This window comes from Chrysemys picta, chromosome 4, assembly GCF_011386835.1.
Source record: "Chrysemys picta bellii isolate R12L10 chromosome 4, ASM1138683v2, whole genome shotgun sequence".
Taxonomy (NCBI): domain Eukaryota; kingdom Metazoa; phylum Chordata; order Testudines; family Emydidae; genus Chrysemys; species Chrysemys picta.
The window spans coordinates 77,132,122-77,145,355 of record NC_088794.1 but is presented as its reverse complement, the minus strand read 5'-3'; positions in this window follow the sequence as shown (position 1 = coordinate 77,145,355).

Here is a 13,234-nt window from a genome sequence, read left to right as displayed (position 1 = left end):
ACTTGCTTTGATCCACCGGAGTGCGCAGCCCCGGCCCCCCCGCCCCTCCGGAGCACTGCTTTACCGTGTTATATCAGAATTTATGTTATATCGGGTCACGTTATATCGGTGTAGAAGTGTAGTAATCTCTTTCTGACCCGTATGACTTTTTAACTGCACAATGTATAGAAATAGAAAAAATAGAAAATATATATACATAATCTCAGATCAGTTTATTTTGGTGGCACCATCTTTCACTGAGATTACTCTAAAATGATTTTCTCTATATAAAGGTGTTTATCTTATGTCAATTGTGAGTACCTTTTATGCACCAAAGACTCCCATGAAATCCTTCCAACTAAAATGTCATTTAGCATTTTAGAAGTTGAAATGCAGGGGTTTGCTTAAAATGCAAATGTTCTTTTCGTCAATTTTAGAGAATCATCAAAAATGAAATTTGTCAGGAAGCCTACGAGTGGGATTCTCTTCAGCTTTCCATGGGTTTTATTGCACTTCACATTCTTTTATTTCAGATGGATTGATTTTTCCTGTTTTTCCATTAGCTCATTCCTCCTCCAACCCCCAACCCTTCAAGTAACAGGGGGAAAGAGGGAGCATTTTAACAATAGATATTACAGAGAAAAATTGCAGCAATAAAGTAATTTCCCAGCTGTGTCTGTGTGCTGTAGAAAGTGAGATTGACTATGGGAAAGCAAATGCTTGGAACTTTTTTGTTTGCTCTTTTCTTTTAAACATAGTGGCAAAAAAAAGGAAAAGTATGTCTAATGCTGTTTGGACTTGATTGAAACTTTAGTGCAAGAATCATGCATGAAAAGAAGAAAGAGTTTGACATGGGCTCATCCATGGTTTTCACTTCATTTATTCTTTTTCTTTCTCCTTAGCTAGCACTTCAATTTAATTCTGAGTCCTTAAATCCACTTTAAAGCCTCAAAATAATTTTGCATGGTTTGAGGATCAGAGAGGCTTGTGAGGAATCAATTTGCAGCAGGGCCTACAGAGCATGTATTCAGAAGTGGAGGCAGTGAGATGATGGACTTTGAGACATGGTCCACCAGAAAATGTTTGCTGTCAAGCATCAAGTGATGAGATAGGGTGTGATGATGAAAAAAACCACATGCTTGAAGAGAAGGGATTGAAGGTACAGTAGCAAAGGATGCTGAAATTCAACAGAGAAGAAGGTATGGCATTGTTTTCAAAAGATACTGCATCTCCAAGTGCCAAGCCATTTTCTAATAAACAGGGGTGGGTGAACCTTACATAAATTAGATCACTTTGGATATGAAGCTAAAAGTTTGATTGTTTATCCAAATCTTACCTGACCTACCCAGCATTCCTTGACCTGCAAAATTGGTTAGAAAGTATATTGGATAAATCATGTTGCAAGATACAAAGATCAGAAAGTGTACTTTCAGTCAAAAATGGTTTTTATTTTAGATTAAGGAAACAACATGTAAGAACAAAAGTAAAACAGTGTGTGTGTTTTCCTTGGAATGGTTTGCGCTACCCTGAATACAAAATGGTTGCCTGCCACTATAAACCACAGAGTCCTTAGAGCTCTAAGCATGCAGTACACAGAAACAAAACCAGATCACTTTTCTGTCTCTTAAATTCCATAAGCACTAATTGTAGAGCGTGTAAAGAAGAGGGAAACTTGACTGAGCTCCAATGAGACCTTGGATAAAAAAAAAAGTTCTGAGTAGGATTGTCAGGCCAGTGTTTCATTGCTTTTGGAAGAGAACTGGACTGAAGGGAGTATCTCCTAGGACTAGGCCTCAGGAGCCCAATGGGGTATAGTTGCTTTTACTCAGCTGTGGACTTTCACTAGGGGCTGGGTTAGAAACTGTTAGGTTGATCTTTCATGGTACCTGTTAAACTAATTGGTCATAGGCTATTTGCACCTTTTACTTTATGGCAGCCCAATTAAAGCAATCCTCTGTTATCTCTTTGGAGTGTGTGAGTTATAATGGGGACCCACTGTTGGCTAGAGCCTGTACAGCCTAGCCTTTGGAGCACCTACAACTCTTGCCTCTGGGTTTGTGGTGCCCTGAGCACACTACCAGGTACCTGGAGGGGACTGGTGTACCACATCACTCACAGTAACACCTGCAGTGGGGTCAGTTACAGTATGTACATTAAGTATACATTTATATACTTAAACAGTGTCAGGATATTGTTGGTTTAGTATTGAGCTCTGGTTCCAGCATTGTGCTATTATTTTGTTAGTGTTTTGCAAGGGCATTTTAGAAGCTTTTCTGCATACGTTTTGCTGAGAATTAATGATTTTTCCCCCCTAAACTGGACCTTTGCATTGGAAGAAATTAGACATGGTTTACAATGTTGCTAAAAATAATTTTAAGTCCATTCCTTTAAATGATTGTAGTTAGCAATGTTTATCTCATAAAACAAAAATTTAATATCTTCTGATAATTAATTCACCCATAAGTACATGCATTTCCTTAACCTAATGTGCATGGAACGCTATATGATATGCTCTAATATGAACAAGCAAGACTTAATAAAAGCTGCATTTTCTAATGCTAACCAAATTGCTTGTAACCTTGACTTTCAAAACCCCAGGCAACTTTACAGCAAAAATCCCTACAGATAAAAGAAGAAAACAAAGGTAAAAGTTTTTATCATGCTTCATAATACTTAAAGTCTTAAAAATGACTTTTGGGTTCTTATATAAATAGAAGAAGAAAACACATACACACAGTTACTTTGATTCTCCATGAGTTGATCTCCAGAATCTCATATGTCAAAACACTTAAGGTTTCTCTGAAAAGTGTGGTGAACATGTGTTCCCACAATGGGAGGGTGGAGAAGAAGGATTTGATTGTTGTTGTTCTTGACTTACTCAAGTCTTTCTTTCTTTCTTTCTTTCTTTCTTTCTTTCTTTCTTTCTTTCTTTCTTTCTTTCTACAGGACAAAATCTTCAAAGCATAGAAACAATATCAACACAGGTCATAAGAGGTTAAGTCAAAGGTTAGGTCAACTGGAACATCAGTTCCGGGTTAGTTGTTTATCAGAAATCTAGCCTTACAAATGGGTAACAAAAGATCCAACCACCATTTCCAGAAAATTAGAGTTAATAAGCCTGATTCATATCTCATTTAGCTTAGTAAATCTGGAATAAGTCCATCAAAATAAATGCCAGTGCAATATTTACATAAGTGAGAAACAAATCAGGCCCAGTATTGATAAAATGAGGTAATAAATTATCTACAAATATCGTGTTCATGTACCAAAAATACCTGCTCTATCTATTCTTTTGTGACGTAAGGTAGTACACCTCTACCCCGAAATAACGTGACCCGGTATAACACGAATTCTGATATAACGCGGTAAAGCAGTGCTCTGAGGGTGGGGATGGGGGCCTGCACACTCCGGCGGATGAAAGCAAGTTCGATATAACGCAGTTTCACCTATAATGTGGTAAGATTTTTTGGCTCCCGAGGACAGCGTTATATCGAGATAGAGGTGTATATAAGTATTTTATTGTTATTTTATTCTTCTATTTGTTGGCCAAGTGTTCTATTTATTTAACATTGTTCACAATGCTCATTCATGTTCGGGCCTAACTTTCATTTTCAGTTCAGATTCCTCAGTGGGTTCTTACGCCTTTCCTGTTCCCCTGTGTCAGGAGGTGTGCAGCACAGTATGCTGACCACATAAGGGATTCACTGCTGGTTATTTATTATGTCGTCTGATGGGTTTCTGATGCTATTACAAATTGCTCAAGCTTTGCACTCTCCACTTATGATACCATCAAAAACCCTTGATTGATTTAGGACCTGGTAATACATCTATCCCCAATTACATCCCATTATCCAAAATGCATTGACAGTAAAAATGGCCTTCTCCACAATAAACAGTGTCAATCTAATTTCTGCAAGTGTTATTTAACCATGATTGTATTTTTCCAGTTTTAATGTAGAACAAATTACTAGTGATCTATGGTGACATGCAGCAGGTAATGCAGGTACATTAACAGCACAGCATAAGCAAAAGATTGTACACATGAAGTAATAAAGCTTTTCATTTTTATGTGCATGAGACAAGCTAATGTCATACCTCACCATGAAGATTTTAATAAATACGATAAGTTCAAAAGCAGCAGGAGATAGAATGAAAGGAGAAGGAAGAAAGGTAATTGACAGGTTACTGTGATGTCAGAATTGTGAGGAGAGAATACAAGAACCATTGTTGTAATTATTATTTTTAGAGCTCATGTGTAATGGGATGTTTTGGATTTTTCTGCTTTTCTGTTACCTGTTAAGAAAGACTATTTACTGAAATTGTCATCTATTATATTAGTGTGATTGGATCCACCCAGTCCTCAATGTGAGGTGGGGTCTAATGGGGTGTTCACCCCATAACAGGTAGAGCAGGTTAAATTAGGTCAGTTAACTAGATCTCCTGCACCTGGGCGGAATTCTAATCTTGAAGGACAAGCACTAATTGATGATGAAGTCCACCTGGGCAGGGACAGGCTGAGGTTGGATAAAGCCAGCAAGCTAAGACCAGAAGAAGAAGCAGTCCCTCTCTGGAAGAAGGGAAATGTGTTTGAGGCTACAGAATCTGTCGAGGAACCAAAGAAACGAGTAGTCTATAATTACACCCTGAGGGAGTTGAGCTAGTAAGTCCAGGGTGTAGAGGATAGAGCAAGGAAGTAGGAAAGAGTTGAGGGAAATAGTGACAGGGATTGGGAGCAAGCAGTTCGGACATGCTAAACATAGGGTCCCTGTACTGGGACCCAGAGTAATGAGTGGGCCTGGCTTTCCCTACCAGTCACTGTGGAAGTGTCATAGGACCTGGCCTTGGAGCAGAAGACTGTCTGGAATGGTGTACGGACAGCTAACCCAGAGGGACTTTGATACCCTGGAAGTGAAGGGTTATATAATGACCTGGCCAGAGAGCTGAGTCATGAATAGGGAGCACTGCATGTTCTGGAGAGTCAGGATGGATGTGGGGTGAGCAAGTTGTCACAAGGAGGGGGGTGTCAGACCTGAGTGGAGCTAATCACTAGATCAAGCTGCAAGGGTGTTTACAATGGTGAGTGAACCCCTTGACATGGAGTGATAAACCAATAAGCTCTTTGACTTAGCCAGCAGCAGCTTGTGGTTAATATTTACCAAATTTATTTCCCCACATATGTGGTGACTTTGGTTCTAGCCATCACAAGAGACATTGCAAGGAGGGTTAATAACAGCCAGTAGGGACACATAAGTAATGAATCAATGGGCACTGACAAATAGTTACAGTACAGGTCAGGTTCAGTAGCCCAAGGCACAGCATGGCCAATAAACCAGTTCAATGGCTGCATGTCACTTGTAGCTGACCTTGCAATAGAATAATAATAAATGTGTTCTGCAGTTGAAATTTACTATTGACATGGTAGGCCAAATTCTCCTTTCAGTCACATGGTATAAAACCAGAATAACTTTACTGAAGCCTGTGATGGGATAAACAAACCCCACTCTGGAGTTAGGAAGCAGCTCTGTGCCCAGATAGTACTGCCTTGCCACTCACGCAAAGCCTACACAAGCTGGGGGTGGAGTTTAAAAAGGGAAGCAAAGCCAGTCAGGGGAGGTGGGCTGTGGAAAGGAGCAGACCTCTGCTCTGAGCTCTGGGGAAGCACATCTCAGGAGCTCTGGTTGCCTGAGAGCTGGTAACATAGACCTAATAAAGCCTACAAAGGAGACACTGGTGACTGATTGTGAAAGTCAGAAACTTTATTTGTAGTTGGGGGTTCTGAGCTGCAGAAGAAAGAACAGATCACACAAGATGGAACTGTAATTGAAAAGGGGGGATTTCAGGCAGGAAACAACCTTCTGTACCCATGCCTGACCACTAGGTAGCACTGGTGGTAAGTGTTCCCCTTTACAAAGCTATTAAATAATTGTCCACAGAGGGTGGCTTACCTGCCACCCACACAATATAGTGACAACAAATAGTGCAGCTCAGTTTACAAATAGAGTGGCAGTAAGGAAGAGAATGGGACTTGTGGGAAGACCCATCCTGTGTGTCCCTTCACACTGGCCTTACAGCTGTTCCAGGTTAAAAGTTATGTCAAAGAAGAATTTTCCCCAACAATTACCTAGCATATGATTATATATCTGGAAACCTGTAGAGAACCCAAAAAGTCAACATCCGAAGAGTAAAAAAAATATTTCAGATGGCTTGACTGTCCTGCCACTGAGTCTACATCATATCTTCTGTCTGCTCCTATCTCAGCCTTCTATTTGCAAACTAAAGGAAATCAGCCGGGTATGAGGATGCTGAGAGGGAGAAAAATAAGCAGGCTGGCATATCTAAGTCTGCAACTGAGTCATATAACACTGTTATACAATGATCACAGACCGTTCTGCAAGGTTTGACATAAAAATGTGCATTGTCAACAAAGGCACTAAAATATATTTAATACTATTTGTAATTCAAATGACTGTAAAAAAACTCCAGGAAGCCCATGATTTTGGATTACCTACTTGGGGAATCAATTAGGGAAAGCTAGCTAGAGTAACTATGACTCCTGAAGGAAGAGGAGAGCTTTGCATTTATATAGTACCTTTCACCTTGAAGTGATTTACAAACATTCTATTAAACTGCTTATTTCACTGATGGTGCATCAATAGTACAGCAGCGAGTAAAGTTCAAGAACACTGACACCGTATGCCTACGTAACCAGCAGAAACCTGTGGCAGTGAGTCTCAGAGCCCAGGGCTATAGACTTGGGTTTGCAGGGCTCACTCTATGATGCGAAAAATAGACCTTCGGCTGGAGCCTGCCTACCTCCCTCTGCTTCAGAGCCCCAGAATGTCTACATCACTATTTTTAGTTTCATTATGCAAATTTGGCAAGCCCAAGTCTGTAGACCCAGGTTCTGAGACTCACTTCTGTGGGTTTTTGCTTGCTGTGTAAATGGGACTTACAGGCCAGATTCTTAAAGGTATTTAGGCATCTAAAGATACAGATAAACTCCTAGTGGGATTTTCAAAATACCTAGGCACCTGATTCTCATTGGAGTTAGTTCCCTTTGAAATCAGTCTCACTGGTGCTTTTGAAAATCCACTGGCTCCTGTCTGCATCTTTAGATGCTTAAATACCTTTAAAAATCTGTCCCTCTGACTCCTCTTCTAGTAATTGTTGTTGTTGTGCCTTGTTCTGAATATAATACTGCTCTGATGTTGCAGTCAGATCAGGGCCCCACTGTGGCAGGCACTCTACAAATGCACAGCAAGACAGTCTCGGCCCCAAAGAATGTACAGTCTAAGTTAAGAGAAGACAGAAGAAATAGGTATAACAAGCAGATGCGGAGAGTAGGGGAGGGAGAGCAGTGGGTAATAGGGATAGGAATGTGTGGCTATGTAGATTAGTTACAGTATCTGCACAATTTGTAAGGGTTTTTTAAAGATATAAGTAATCAATTGACATCACTGGTACCAGTAATCCTGGCTAGCCACCTGTCTAACTCTGCTAGTGTCTCAAAAGTGCTTCGCATATTTATTGCAATATATATATGTTCCTACATGTGTCTGAAAGTTTCCTGTAGGTAACATATAGCTTTACATATACCTTCTTTTCCAGTCTCCATACTTCTAGTGTTAACCTCTCTGTATCTCAGTTTACTTAAGTGATATGTAAAAGGTCACACATCAAGGCAGTAGCAGAGCTAGAAATGAAACCCAGGCATCCTGACTCCTATCATTCTCTTGCTTTTATGAATAGACTGCACTCCCTCCAGAATCTCAGTTTTTCATTTTCAATTCAAGTGTCCTAGCAAAAATGTAAAAAACATTAGGGGCGGGGGGCACCCCAGTACCATAAGGCATGCTGGTCTAGAATCTGATATATAGTGCTAATGGGCCAGATCGTTCCTTGCCATACAAATCCTTTGCATTCCTTATTCTCAGCTCTTGCTGTACTTTAAAGCCATCAGATTATTTTGAGTGCCTGATGATGATCCTTTTTATAGTGACAGATTTATGCCTCATATAACATGGTCCATTAGAGTATATACTATGTTACTATAGAGCTAGGGCCACTACTGTTGAATACAGAAGTTTTTGTAAAAGGGTTAGGTACAGATAATTGCCTTCTAAATAAGAATCTCTAAAGAGACTACTGGTCCCAAACTCCTCAAGGTTTTAGGACTTGATGCAAAGCACAATTCAGTAAATTGAAAGACTCCCATTGATGTAAATGATTTTTGGATCAGTCCCATAATTTAGCAAAGAGCACTTTTGGGGCAAATGGCTTATAGATATAGAATTGTTATCACAGTCCTTTCAAAAAAAAAATCTCTCCAAGGGATCATTTTGTGCTGTGATTCCTCTTCATGCATGGCATCACATGGTGAGAATTGAAGAGCTCAGTGGTGTGAGAGTTACTGATAAAGAGAGACAACAACCACTATCAACCAGGAAAGTACTGTCAAGCCAACTGAGAAAACAACTAAAATGTATTTCAGTACAGAGGGACTGGTGCCTCATACATTCAACTGCTCAGTGCTACTTTGTTGCATCATTACCTCCACTGGAGAAGAGCTTTTTGTTTGCTTGCTTTTCTAATACCTTTTATCTAATTTATATAGGAATCATAATATGCACCCAGATAAAATAGCACAAAAAGCAAAGCAGAATTTCAAGACTTATTAATTTTATTCTACTTCGTAGTAAATTTGCATCTGATAACATTACGGGCCATTATGAAATGGAGCTGTAGTGTCGTGCTACTCTTCCTTTAAAGCATTTTACAAACAATAATTGTACCTTGCAACATACAAATTGTTATGTTCATATTAACACTGCACTGGAGAATCAGAGAGAGGTTAAGATACCAATGGTGAGAAATCTCAAGCAAGATGCACTCTGCCTAAACTAATCTCTTCTAGGGCAACTTTGGACAGAAACACAAACCAGCAAACTGTCAGTTCAACTTACAACTCTCTCTATACATTTAGTCACATAATGTACAATGCCAGATTCACTGGTAAGTTTAACTGGCCAATTAAGTAAGATGTATACCTTATTTGTGTCACTGGAGCTGTGTAAAACAGCCTCAAGTGTATAGATGAATCTGGCTCATGATATCTAAACAGTCTGAGAAGCTTGATTCCCTTCTACATGCAGACAATTTGGGCTACATTCATCCCCAAGTAACTTCACTGAAATCAGTGGAGTTACAGTAGGCTGGGATGAATGAATTTGGTTCCTCATGTTCATATAAACAATTGAACTCTTTCTCAATTAATCCATGATGATCCATGACTATAAACAGTAAGGATTTTATCATTACCCAGATTTTTGATGAAAGATAAAATAAATATGCAAAATATCATGTATATGAGCTCAGTTTAACTACATTAGTAATGGACAAACCTCAGAAGCTGAAGATGTTCAGTCTGGCTGAACACCCAAAAGATTTCTTGTTTGACCTTGTTTAACCTAACTTTCATTGCACTGGTCCAGCATTATTACCTTGATATCAGCGGTGTGATTTGATTTACACCAGCTAAAGATCCTGTTTATTGAATCTGTAAACTTTGTGCTTAATCTTGCTCCCACTTAAATCCAAGGCAAAACTCCCATTGACTTCTAAGGGACCATATAAGAGTGTAAGTCTAATGGTACTTAGATTTCTAGATCCATTTTTGGAAATGGACCTTAAGCTGCTAATTCACTTTGGTGCTTTTGAAAATGTTATCCCTTGTGCTCTTTGCTACGAGGCTGCTTATGCCACAGCTCTCTTCCTTGGCTCATAGTCCAATGATATTGTCACTAGGTTATTTTATTGAGGGCTTAATCCTGCTTCAAATTACAATTGCTTATGCTGTCCCACTGACTTCAATGGGAGGTCTTGGGGCACTCTGAGTGCAGGTTTGGACTCCTTAAGGCCCAATTCTACCTTCCCTTATGGCGGTATCAATCAGGAAAAACTCCACTGACGTCAATGGAGTTCAACTAATGTAAAACTAATGTGAATAAGAGGAGAATCCGTATTTTAAACTGTAAACTTTTCAAAGCAGGGACCTCGTCTTCATACTTTGTTTGTAAAGAACATCACCTCCAATAACACATTCTACATAATAATAAGAACAGGAGTACTTGTGGCACCTTAGAGACTAACAAATTTATTAGAGCATAAGCTTTTGTGGACTACAGCCCACTTCTTCGGTATGCATCCGAAGAAGTGGGCTGTAGTCCATGAAAGCTTATGCTCTAATAAATTTGTTAGTCTCTAAGGTGCCACAAGTACTCCTGTTCTTTTTGCGGATACAGACTAACATGGCTGCTACTCTGAAACCATTCTACATAATATATACATTACTACTAATTATTATTTTTATTATTATTGCTTACTTAGTTTAATAGATATATCCGCAGAAGAAGTGAATAGGTAATTAAATGTAGGAGACACAGACCATCTTTCAGTGGGTCTGTTCCTTCACAGGATAATCTATTTAAAATTCATCCAGGTATAATGCCTATTAAAATTTGATTATCAGAACTTAATATTACAAACTACATGAGTATTAATTCTTTACTTTTATTGCTATCCAAAACCCATTGATGAAGTACTGTAAGGGTTTTTTATCTTGGTGCCCTGAAAACATTCTAAATTCACTACACAGCACAGCACCAGTAGCCCTGACTGACAGTGTATATCATGCCATGCATAATCATCCTAGAGTTTGCAAAAGAAATATGTGGGGGAAATATATAAGTCCAGGACAGCAACTATGAGTTTAAATTAAACCATGCTGAGGACATGATAAAACTCTCAGTGAAATTTGCAAATTTCTTATGCTATCAAATTTATTAATAACAAGAGGCCTGGTTCTAATCTCTCTCTCGCTGAAGTAAATCAAACTTAATTCCATTCAAATCGTGAGAGCTACAATGGTGGAATTGCTCCAAGATGAGAATTAGACCTAATATTCTTTTCGTATTGCTATAGACCACATTTGTTTTTTTCAAATATGTCTATTCTGATTAATAGGAACCACTTAAAAATACTATCACAATATATTTTAGCAGATGGAATTTTATAATGTGACATTTTAAAAGAGAGAGACTAGATTTTTATTTTGTTTATTTTGGTGTAAATTCAGATTAGTTCCAATGAAGTCAATGATAACTGGGTTATGTTAGGTTCACACCAATATAGCAGAAGTTGGCTCAATTCTCATGTTAGGCTGCCATTTAATACTGCCTCCGATATATATCCGTGTGTTGTAATATATGTATATAAACAAGCAATAAACCTTCAGATATATACACATACAGTTGAAGGTTTATTGCTTGACTTTTTAATTGTTTTTTTAAGTGTTGAGCACCCTTACACTCTGTTTATTGCCTGAATCACAGAGATTTGGGATGGGGATGGGGCCTAATGATATTCTGGTAAGGCTGGAATTTTACGTATGATTAATAATACCTTATTCCATGACTGGTAATGTTGAAGTCAGTACACCCACTCATGGAATAAGGTGCTAATTAGTAACAATAATTGTGTCAGAAAGTGACCTAGCATTTAAAGTTTGAAGAAATGTTCATGGAAATATTTCCATGTTACTAATTCAGCTGTAGAATACTGTGAAAGACATTGTATTTCCTCTCTTCCAACAGCAGTCGTTATCTGGGGACTTGCAGAGGCACGCTGAATCCATACTGTTAAGAGAGGCTTTTTAAGAAGGCTCAGTAATAACATGTATATTCATTAGGAAAAAAATCATTTAGTTTATCAGGAGGAGGGTAATCACCTTAGTATGCAGATTTTTGCAAAATGTTTTATACAGTCACAGATTAAGCTTGTCTATATTTAGCCCAGGTTTGATAGATCCATCAGGCTTACATGCAGTGGAAGGGGGGAGGGGGGGAGCCTAAAGATGAATTTGCAAAATGCCTATGCACCAGATTTACAAAGGTGCCTAAAGATCCAGATAAGTGCTTAGTGATTCTTTAAAACACATTTAAGCATCTCATTTACTTCTGGGGGCAAAAGGAGACTCTTCCCAACCTCCTTCCCACGTATCCCTCTCATAAGACCCGGGCATAATCACAATAATAATTATAATACCGAACAAAGAAAAATATTGCAGAGATCCCAACCAAGTTCAAGACCCAAGCATTGTAAGATCTTCAGACTAGGGATTGCCTTTTTTATCTTCTGTTTGTGCAGGGCCTGCCTGAAGATCTAACAATGTTAAGGCCTTGATTCTTCAGTGGAACTCTTTGTGCTTAATGTTAAGCATGTGCTTAGGTATCTGCAGGATTAGATCTAAACAGCTGCAATTTATGTGTTAATAGTGCTGGTGACAGGGACATTTAAGCAGTGATTGTTATTAGCTATTCTATTTGTTTGTTTCTATTTATAAAAAGGGCCCCAGACATACTCACATTAGAAATAGTACTCCCAACATAACGTAGCACAACAGTGTCATTCCATACTTCCAGGTGTTGTCCTGTCCTTGAGTATAAGCTAAAGTGTGGGAAAGCTCTTTTAAGCACCTCCATAATCTCTGAAAGTGTGGTCACCTCAGTATAAGGCCACCAAAATCTATTTAAACTTGTGTTTTAATTACACATAATATTTGTGCAAATAGGCTGAAGGAAAATCAAGCACTGAACTGGCCCCTACAAAGTGCCCTGAATATAAACCAATTCTGTGACTTTTGCTAAATCTACTTAAGGGATATCACTTTCTAAGGGAAGGGGGGAGGGGAGCATAACTTTTAAAAATATTTAAAGTCTCATTATATTAATTGAATTTCAAAGTAATTTTCAGATTTGTCATTGCCCATCTAACATTTTCCAGAAGTGATCATGTATGATTGTGGAACAGAACTAAACATCTATGCATGCTGTTAGAGATAAAGAGGCACATTTCATTCTAAATGCTCACAAGGCCTGTTTATACCTCTCTATCAACAGTGACTGGCATCATTTGGCTTGTGTGAATTTCTAAGGCTGTGTCTACACTAGCAAGCTTACAGTGGCACAGTTGTACCAATGCAGTTGTGCCACTGTAAGATCGCTCGTGTAGCCTCCCCGTGCTGACAGGAGAGAGCTCTCCTATCACATAATAAAATCACCTGAACAAGCAGCAGTAGTTACATTGTCAGGAAAAACACTCCCACCAACATAGTGCTGTGCCAACTGCCGCTTGTCTCGGCGAAACTGCTGTCGCTCAGGGGTGTGAAAAAACACACAAACACACCCCTGAACGACAT